The sequence below is a fragment of the Pseudophryne corroboree genome, chromosome 6 (assembly GCF_028390025.1).
Source record: "Pseudophryne corroboree isolate aPseCor3 chromosome 6, aPseCor3.hap2, whole genome shotgun sequence".
NCBI lineage: Eukaryota > Metazoa > Chordata > Amphibia > Anura > Myobatrachidae > Pseudophryne > Pseudophryne corroboree.
Genome location: NC_086449.1, coordinates 218,351,194 through 218,361,793, shown reverse-complemented (window position 1 = coordinate 218,361,793; position 10,600 = coordinate 218,351,194). Strand labels below are relative to the sequence as shown.

Below are 10,600 nucleotides of genomic sequence, written 5' to 3'. Positions count from 1 at the left end.
GCTGATACTTGTATTATTATAAGGCAATAAGCGACCTGTCGCCACCGATAATGAAGTTATGTACTTGTTGGGATACATACAAATTGTCTACGTCAGTATGTTGACAGGGATTATGTAGACATGAAAAAGCCGGCGCTGGAAATCCATATAAAGCGGCATGTTCCGTTCTAATACCTGCACGGTTGAAATGCTTTAAGTAGCAATTGAACTGTGTGGGGATCCCAGCTCCTGCTTCTCATGTCTACACAGTCACTGTTGGCATAATGAGTATAGATGTGCTAGCTGCATGCCGTTGTTGCTTTGTACTAGTATTATGGGGGTCATTCCGAGTTGATCGCTAGCTGCTGTTGTTCGCTGCGTAGCGATCAGTGAAAAAAAAGGTTAATCTGCGTATGTACCGCAATTCGAACGCTCATCTTACTGGTACGAAGTCCTTTGTGGTTTTACACTGGTTCTAGCGACGATTCCAATCGCACAGCCGAACGCAAGGAGATTGACAGGAAGTGGGAGTTTCTGGGTGTCAACTGACCGTTTTCTGGGAGTGTTTTGAAAAAACGCAGGCGTGGCCGGGCGTTTGCTGGGCAGGTATCTGACGTCATTACCGTGTCACTCATCGCAGCAATCATCGCACAGAATAAGTAACTACGGGGCTGGTCTTGTTTTGCACAAAATGTGTTTGCAGGCGCTCTGCTGCACAGGCGTTCGCACTCCTGCAAAGCGAAAATACACTCCCCCGTGGGCGGCGACTATGCGTTTGCACGGCTGCTAAAAACTGCTAGCGAGCGATCATCTCGGAATGACCCCCTATATTTAGTACTTTAGTACCATTGTATACCTTCCATTATCACCCATTTTACTCGGTTTGTAATGGTTTGCTCTAGGCCAGACTGTTTTGCTGCTGCAACAGCTGGAGCTAATTTAATATAATTGTGTTTAAATTTGTAAAGTATCCTTTATTTCCGCAGTATGACTAACATACTAACATTGGAATTTGCAGTAAACTGTAGCAACCATCACACACTTTATTTAATTGACTAATGTGCACTTGACAGATAAATGCTGACTGCGGTTCAATGCAATAGTGCGGTCACATGTAATGTTAGTGAGTTTGTCCTGTAGTTGTAGGAAATGGAACTGGCTGCAGTGGCATAGCCCAGTGGTGGCTTCTACCTGCCATCTTCCGGGGGGCTGCCGGCACCTCCCGCTGCTCTGCCCGAACTTCTTGGGGCTATGCCACACTGAGGGAAGGGGGAGTACAAATAACCACAGGCTAGCACATGTGTACAAGGCGCAGTCGGTGTCTGGGAAGATGAAGAAAAACCCACAGTGTCGTGCATGCTTACTGGCTTCTATGGACTGCATCAACTGCAGCCCATAGAACCACATTATGGCTGGCAGGGAAACCTGCACATGCACCCCCTTTCCTGCGGCTTCAAAGGACTGCAAAGCTGCAGCCATAGAAGCACAGAAGAGCTGTCAGAAAGAGCTTCTTATAAGAAGCATATCTGCTGATCACAGGGCCTGATTCAGAGAAGTAAGATGTTCCATGCAACGGAGTGATTATCGGCAGACTGCGCATGTGCTGCGTTCACATTGCGCATGCTTCAAGGTGCTGCTGCAAATCCACACGCAATGAGGACTCCTTCGCAAAGTAATTGCCAGGAAGTGACTGGGGGCATTAACATGGTGTTAGCGGGGAGTGGTTGTTAAAACGTCGGTGTGTCATTGCCATTTTTGGGGAGTGATTCTGACGTCAGCTGAGGTCCTTAATGTACAAAAACATGGCACCTGCGTGACTACTGCCCGGTACAGTCTGCGTAGCCATAGGTCTACCCTTCAGCCAGATGTTCCTTGTTTTTGCATATAGTCTGTGTATGTGTACGTAATTGTGAATGAGTTGCGCTGGCTCCAGTGGGATTCTATTTTCCTTTCTGGGTGGCAGATTCACTTGCTGAAATCTGCAGTTGTGTTGCAGAGAAAATCGCAGTTGCAGCTGCATTAGCGTACGTTTCTGCATCAAGCCCACAGTCCAGCATGAGGTAGCAAATAGTGCTTCCAATATGAAGCTGCTGCAATCACTGGGGGCTCACTGGTGGTGGCTGATTTTTATAGGGGGAGTCTCTGCACCGCTAGGAAAAATCTGCCATTGCCATGGACTAATGCTGAACATGATAAATCTGTAGGTGAATGGTATGGAAAGGATACAGTGAACAAGTGGCACAGCATAAACGTGGTATCATCCTGCATATTCAGCAGGGAATCATGTACCAATATATGGTTGCATATCCATAGCTTCATCAGGGAAGCTGGTAGTAAGTGACTGCAACTGGCACCTTTTTGTTTTTAAGCAGTCTGTTTGACACTTGGAATAGATGGCTGTAGTGAATCCAACTAAATCAAGCTTCTGGTTTTAGGTTGCTTGTAATAGAGATGTCAGTTTTACTGTTACACCATGTCCTAGTAGAAGGTCCTGCAATCAGCAAACCACTTCATATTAATTGCACATAGAATAGCACCTAGACACTGGCTGCTAACTTCCTGTCATCTCAAAACACTATTACATCCTCTCAGGAAGCTGATCGCATCAGTTGGTAATGGAGCAAGACACGATTGCTAAATAAACGTGTTGTTACTTTATTTAGGGGGTAATTCCAAGTTGATCGCAGCAGGATTTTTGATAGCAATTGGGCAAAACCATGTGCACTGCAGGGGAGGCAGATATAACATGTGCAGAAAGAGTTCGATTTGGGTGGGTTATTTTATTTCTGTGCAGGGTAAATACTGGCTGCTTTATTTTTACACTGCAAATTATATTGCAGATTGAACACACCCCACCCAAATCTAATAGGCCCTACACACATGCCGATTTTTTTGAAAGATATGAACGATCTCGTTCATAAATGAATGAGAACTCGTTCATATCTCTCAGTGTGGAGGCTCCAGCGATGAACGATGCGCGGCCCCGCGCTCGTTCATCGCTGGTCCCCCGTCGGCTGTGCATGCAGGCCAATATGGACGATCTCGTCCATACTTGCCTGCACTTCAATGGAGCCGCGTGACGGGGGGAGTGAAGAAACTTCACTCCCCCCGTCACTGCCCCCCCCCCCCCCGCCGCCGGGTCGGCCGTATCCGCCGTCGGGCAGCTCGGCGGCGGATCGTCATGTATGTAGGGCCCATAACTCTCTCTGCACATGTTATATCTGCCTCCCCTGCAGTGCACATGGTTTTGCCCAATTGCTAACAAAAATCCTGCTGCGATCAACTTGGAATTACCCCCTTAGTACAGTCACACTTGCTCCATGGATCCATGCAACTTTCAAAATTACAAATCTTTGGTCTAGAAATTGCTTTGTCATATTATCTAGAGATGCTAAAATGTTTTTGTGCCTTTTTTGCAGTTTTTCGTAAAGTGTTTGAAATATTTGCAGTAAATAGTTGTTTGTTCTTGGATTTGAAGGAAGATGGTCGATAATAAAACAGAATAGCATTGCCAATTGCTCCTGAAATGAGCAGATGAGGCACTGTACTTGGAATATAATAACCACATTTGCTCCTGTGCATAGGCCAAATTGGCATTAGCCGGCATCTGTGGAAAAATAACCGTTACTGATAGATAAATCTTCCTGACAGCAGTCTTGCTTATTATGTGTGGGTTTTTTTCATTTTGTCAGATCTTAAAATATCAGTCCAATAAACTAGACCATGTAGTAATTACATTTCACTAAATCAAAACAAGTATAGCTATCTTTTGTTTAATGAAAATGTAAAATAAAAAGTAGTGTATCTATTACTCCCTAATGCAGTGGTTCCCAAACTGGGTGCCTCGGGGCATTTGCAGGGGTGCCCTAGGTTGGTGGTCCAGAGCCAATTCAAATTATTTATGGTCAATGTAATGGGTTAACGCTGGACTTGCGTCTTCCAGCCATAAAATATGTGGACAAACAGAAGTGAATCCTGTCCCTCACCACATAACTGACCCTATGGATAACGTATAAACACAACTTATTTAATTTCATATTTTTTTTTTCTGATTTTCTCCGTAACAACTTTTGACCTAGGGAGTGCCGTGATTAAACTTCTGATACTGTAAGGCGCCGTGAAACAAAAACATTCGGAACCCACTGCCCTAGTGGTTGTTTCATCTAAGTTATAAAAATGTTATCTGATAGCTTTTCTAGTTGCTGATTCAATATTTGGGATACTGTAGCAGTATCTAGATAAAAAATAAATACATGTTCGTAATCCTGGAGCCATGGCCCTGATGTTGGTGTTATTATAGAAATTTGCTGTTTTCCTTCAGGAGTTATAAAAGGGGTTATGGAACACCTCCATATTGTGTGTAATTCTGTAACTGAGATTTGTTCCTCATGTCCTTGCCTGCAATGTGCTTTCTACACTTCACTCTATAGTGATAGCAGCTTCTTGCTGGAGTAGGCTCCTGTGCTTTTGCACAATTATGCACATTTATCGATAAACCCAAGTGAACTTCTAGTTGATGCACCTTAATGGTCTTCAGCTCAGCTGGACAAGGAGCAGCAGAGAGAAAAGTTATTTATTGCTTTGAATGGTTTCAACTGTGGCATCTCATTGCTCACATTCTACAGTGATTAAATAATGTTAAATTATTGCAATAAAGTATTACTTACATATATGCTTGAATGCACGTAACGCTAGCCTTAGTACATATGTAAAACATTTAACCATTTCTCAAGGGTCTATGAGTGGCACTCCTATGCATTATGATTGTGCATGGAAAGCCCAACTTGTAATCCATAGTGTTGAGTCTATAGAAAACAAAACAGAATTACCTTGTCCATACCGGTCATGATTAATAATGGGGATCTGTAGGTGGCTGGGAGTAGAATCAGAAAGTGACGTTGTTGGGCACATGCAACACAAAACTTTTTTTGTGAAAAAATACATAATTAAAAAAATGGTAGGGTGATAAGGAATACAAGTCCCTGTAGGTCTCCAACCCTGGCACTAGAAACATAGCGACACCTTCTTTCTAATTAGATAATGATCACCAGGCATCAACTTCTGTGGGTTCACCTAACCAGACAATAACATCTACACTACAGAAAGATCATGGAGTCCGGTTATCTGGGAATTTTCCTACGTGCTGGCTTCCATGAATTCAGGGTTACAAATGTTAGACAGAGTGAGACCTTCTCTCATGGGATGGGGACATTTTGATCACCAGACAATATTAGTTTCTCTAACGTCCTAAGTGGATGCTGGGACTCCGTAAGGACCATGGGGAATAACGGCTCCGCAGGAGACTGGGCACAAAAGTAAAAGCTTGAACTAGCTGGTGTGCACTGGCTCCTCCCCCTATGACCCTCCTCCAAGCCTCAGTTAGATTTTTGTGCCCGAACGAGAAGGGTGCATGCTAGGTGGCTCTCCTGAGCTGCTTAGAGTAAAAGTTTATTTTAGGTTTTTTATTTTCAGTGAGTCCTGCTGGCAACAGGCTCACTGCATCGTGGGACTAAGGGGAGAAGAAACGAACTCACCTGCGTGCAGAGTGGATTGGGTTTCTTAGGCTACTGGACATTAGCTCCAGAGGGACGATCACAGGTTCAGCCTGGATGGGTCCCGGAGCCGCGCCGCCGGCCCCCTTACAGAGCCAGAAGAACCAAGAGGTCCGGTGAAATCGGCGGCAGAAGACGTTCCTGTCTTCAACTAAGGTAGCGCACAGCACTGCAGCTGTGCGCCATTGCTCTCAGCACACTTCACACTCCGGTCACTGAGGGTGCAGGGCGCTGGGGGGGAGCGCCCTGAGACGCAATAAAAACAGAAATACCTTAGGATGGCAAAAGAAATACATCACATATAGCTCCTGGGCTATATGGATGTATTTAACCCCTGCCAGTTTTCCAGAAAAAAGCGGGAGATAAGGCCGTCGTGAAGGGGCGGAGCCTATCTCCTCAGCACACAAGCGCCATTTTCCCTCACAGTTCCGCTGGAAGGACGGCTCCCTGACTCTCCCCTGCAGTCCCTACAGAATCGGGGTAAAAACGAGAAAGGGGGGCACTATTGGCAGCTAAATTATAAACAGCAGCTATAAAAGGGAGTAACACTTATATAAGGTTATCCCTATATATATATATATATATATATATATAGCGCTCTGGTGTGTGCTGGCAAACTCTCCCTCTGTCTCCCCAAAGGGCTAGTGGGGTCCTGTCCTCTATCAGAGCATTCCCTGTGTGTGTGCTGGGTGTCGGTACGATTGTGTCGACATGTATGAGGAGGAAAATGATGTGGAAGCAGAGCAATTGCCTGTATTAGTGATGTCACCCCCTAGGGAGTCGACACCTGACTGGATGGTTGTATTTAAAGAACTACGTGACAATGTCAGCACTTTACAAAAAACTGTTGACGTCATGAGACAGCCGACAAATCAATTAGTGCCTGTCCAGGCGTCTCAGACACCGTCAGGGGCGATAAAACGCCCGTTACTTCAGTGGGTCGACACAGCCCCAGACACGGATACTGAGTCCAGTGTCGACGGTGAGGAGACAAACGTAATGTCCAGTAGGGCCACACGTTACATGATCACGGCAATGAAGGAGGCATTGAACATTTCTGACACTACAAGTACCACAAAGAAGGGTATTATGTGGGGAGTGAAAAAACTACCAGTAGCTTTTCCTGAGTCAGATGAATTAAATGAGGTGTGTGATAAAGCGTGGGTTTCCCCCGATAAAAAAGTGCTAATTTCTAATAAATTATTGGCACTATACCCTTTCCCGCCAGAGGTTAGGGCGCGTTGGGAAACACCCCCTAGAGTAGATAAAGCGCTCACACGTTTATCTAAACAAGTAGCGTTACCGTCTCCTGATACGGCCGCCCTCAAAGAACCAGCGGATAGAAGGCTGGAAAATATCCTGAAGGGTATATACACACATACTGGTGTTATACTGCGACCAGCAATCGCATCAGCCTGGATGTGCAGTGCTGGAGTGGCGTGGTCGGATTCCCTGACTGAAAATATTGATACCCTGGATAGGGACAGTATATTACTAAAAAATGTTTTTTGGATATCTTATCTCCTGCGCTATTCTAGTTCAGTTTTCTATAAATAAGAGGAGTGAATCTTTACTTATCTTCACAAAGCAGGTAGTTTTCTCACGTCCTACTTCCTTCTTAATGGTTTTTCAATATGACTAATACGGAGCAATGAACATCCAAGAGTCCAATGTCAAAACCATGTAAAAGAAGATGTATAAAACACAATCTAGTGTATTACCATTAAAAATATTAACATAAATTGTAATAAATTCGTTGATTCAAATTTCCAATGAGTGTGATCCACACGTATATAAAAACAATTTCTTTAATACTAAAAAGTTGTTCCAATCATAGGATATCGTTCAGACATATACAAATATAGCATATATCCACTTCTACATCCAATTATTTGTGAGGGTGGCTTCCTACCAGATTTGGGAAATTTTGAGGCGCTTAAAAGTAAGCTGTGCAGATGTTTCAACGGTCCCGGGAAAACCAGCTCCAATGGTCAGCACCCCGTCCTCTCCTCGTCTGGTTCGTCTGCCACGAATCCTCACCGTCAGCCCTGGACTCTTGGATGTTCATTGCTCCGTATTAGTCATATTGAAAAACCATTAAGAAGGAAGTAGGACGTGAGAAAACTACCTGCTTTGTGAAGATAAGTAAAGATTCACTCCTCTTATTTATAGAAAACTGAACTAGAATAGCGCAGGAGATAAGATATCCAAAAAACATTTTTTAGTAACATTTGAGCTTTTTTGGGGTGAAGGTAACACCCCTCTTTGGATATCTGTTCCCCCGCTGCTTGTGAGCGCATTTTCATGCAGGTGTAATCTTTCTATTGTTTGCAGGGACAGTATATTACTAACTATAGAGCATTTGAAGGATGCATTACTATATATGCGTGATGCACAGAGGGATATTTGTACCCTGGCATCAAGAGTGAGTGCTATGTCCATTTCTGCCAGAAGAGCGTTATGGACGCGACAGTGGTCAGGGGATGCGGATTCCAAACGACATATGGAAGTATTGCCGTTTAAAGGGGAGGAGTTATTTGGGGCCGGTCTATCGGACCTGGTGGCCACGGCAACGGCCGGAAAGTCCACCTTTTTACCCCAGGTCACCTCTCAGCAGAAAAAGACACCGTCTTTTCAAACTCAGTCCTTTCGTTCCCATAAGTACAGGCGGGCAAAAGGCCACTCATTTCTGACCCGGGGCAGAGGAAGAGGAAAAAGACTGCACCAGGCAGCCTCTTCCCAGGAGCAGAAGCCCTCCTCTGCTTCTGCCAAGTCTTCAGCATGACGCTGGGGCTTTACAAGCGGACTCGGACACAGTGGGGGCCCGTCTCAAAAATTTCAACGCGCAGTGGGCTCACTCGCAAGTGGACCCCTGGATTCTGCAGGTAGTATCACAGGGGTACAAACTGGAATTCGAGACGTCTCCCCCTCGCCGGTTCCTGAAGTCTGCTCTACCAAAGTCTCCCTCCGACAGGGAGGCAGTTTTGGAAGCCATTCACAAGCTGTATTCCCAGCAGGTGATAATCAAGGTACCTCTCCTACAACAGGGAAAGGGGTATTATTCCACGCTGTTTGTGGTACCGAAGCCGGACGGCTCGGTGAGACCAATTTTAAATCTAAAATCCTTGAACACTTACATAAAGAGGTTCAAATTCAAGATGGAGTCACTCAGAGCAGTGATAGCAAACCTGGAAGAAGGGGACTATATGGTGTCTCTGGACATCAAAGATGCTTATCTCCACGTCCCAATCTACCCTTCTCACCAAGGGTACCTCAGGTTTGTAGTACAAAACTGTCATTATCAGTTTCAGACGCTGCCATTTGGATTGTCCACGGCACCTCGGGTCTTTACCAAGGTAATGGCCGAAATGATGATTCTTCTTCGAAGAAAAAGCGTTTTAATTATCCCTTACTTGGACGATCTCCTGATAAGGGCAAGGTCCAGGGAACAGTTAGAAGTCGGAGTAGCACTATCTCAGTTAGTGTTACGTCAGCACGGGTGGATTCTAAATATTCCAAAATCGCAGCTGATTCCAACGACACGTCTCCTGTTCCTAGGAATGATTCTGGACACAGTCCAGAAAAAGGTGTTTCTCCCAGAGGAGAAGGCCAGGGAGTTATCCGAGCTAGTCAGGAATCTCCTAAAACCAGGCCAGGTGTCAGTGCATCAGTGCACGAGGGTCCTGGGAAAAATGGTGGCTTCTTACGAAGCGATTCCATTCGGAAGATTCCATGCAAGAACGTTTCAGTGGGATCTTCTGGACAAATGGTCCGGATCGCATCTTCAGATGCATCAGCGGATAACCCTGTCGCCAAGGACAAGGGTGTCTCTTCTGTGGTGGCTGCAGAGTGCTCATCTACTAGAGGGCCGCAGATTCGGCATTCAGGATTGGATCCTGGTGACCACAGATGCCAGCCTGAGAGGCTGGGGAGCAGTCACACAGGGACAAAATTTCCAGGGCTTGTGGTCAAGCATGGAAACATCTCTTCATATAAACATTCTGGAACTAAGGGCCATTTACAATGCCCTAAGTCAAGCAAAACCCCTGCTTCAGGGTCAGGCGGTATTGATCCAATCGGACAACATCACGTCAGTCGCCCACGTAAACAGACAGGGCGGCACGAGAAGCAGGAGGGCGATGGCAGAAGCTGCTAGGATTCTTCGCTGGGTGGAGAATCATGTGATAGCACTGTCAGCAGTGTTCATTCCGGGAGTGGACAACTGGGAAGCGGACTTCCTCAGCAGACACGACCTTCACCCGGGGGAGTGGGGACTTCATCCAGAAGTCTTCCAAGAGATGGTAAACCGTTGGGAAAAACCAAAGGTGGACATGATGGCGTCCCGTCTCAACAAAAAACTAGACAGATATTGCGCCAGGTCAAGGGACCCTCAGGCAATAGCGGTGGACGCTCTGGTAACACCATGGGTGTACCAGTCAGTGTATGTGTTCCCTCCTCTGCCTCTCATACCAAAAGTACTGAGAATCATAAAAAGGAGAGGAGTAAGAACTATACTCGTGGTTCCGGATTGGCCAAGAAGGACTTGGTACCCGGAACTTCAAGAGATGCTCACGGAGGACCCGTGGCCTCTACCTCTAAGAAAGGACCTGCTCCAGCAGGGACCTTGTCTGTTCCAAGACTTACCGCGGCTGCGTTTGACGGCATGGCGGTTGAACGCCGGATCCTGAAGGAAAAAGGCATTCCAGAAGAAGTCATCCCTACCCTGATAAAGGCCAGGAAGGATGTAACCGCAAAACATTATCACCGCATTTGGCGAAAATATGTTGCGTGGTGTGAGGCCAAAGAGGCCCCTACAGAGGAATTTCAACTGGGTCGCTTTCTACATTTCCTGCAAACAGGACTGTCTATGGGCCTAAAATTAGGGTCCATTAAGGTTCAAATTTCGGCCCTGTCGATTTTCTTCCAAAAAGAACTGGCTTCAGTGCCTGAAGTCCAGACGTTTGTCAAAGAAGTACTGCATATACAGCCTCCTTTTGTGCTCCCGGTGGCACCTTGGGATCTCAATGTGGTTTTGGGGTTCCTAAAATCACATTGGTTTGAACCACTCA

At 45.8% G+C, this 10,600-nt stretch overlaps 1 protein-coding gene across 2 annotated transcripts in view; it reads left to right on the top strand.

Moving 5' to 3' along the window:
* Nucleotides 1-10,600, top strand: part of MCTP2 (multiple C2 and transmembrane domain containing 2) — a 351,794-nt gene that overhangs the window by 1,338 nt on the left and 339,856 nt on the right. The gene's annotated exons all lie outside the window — the stretch shown is intronic.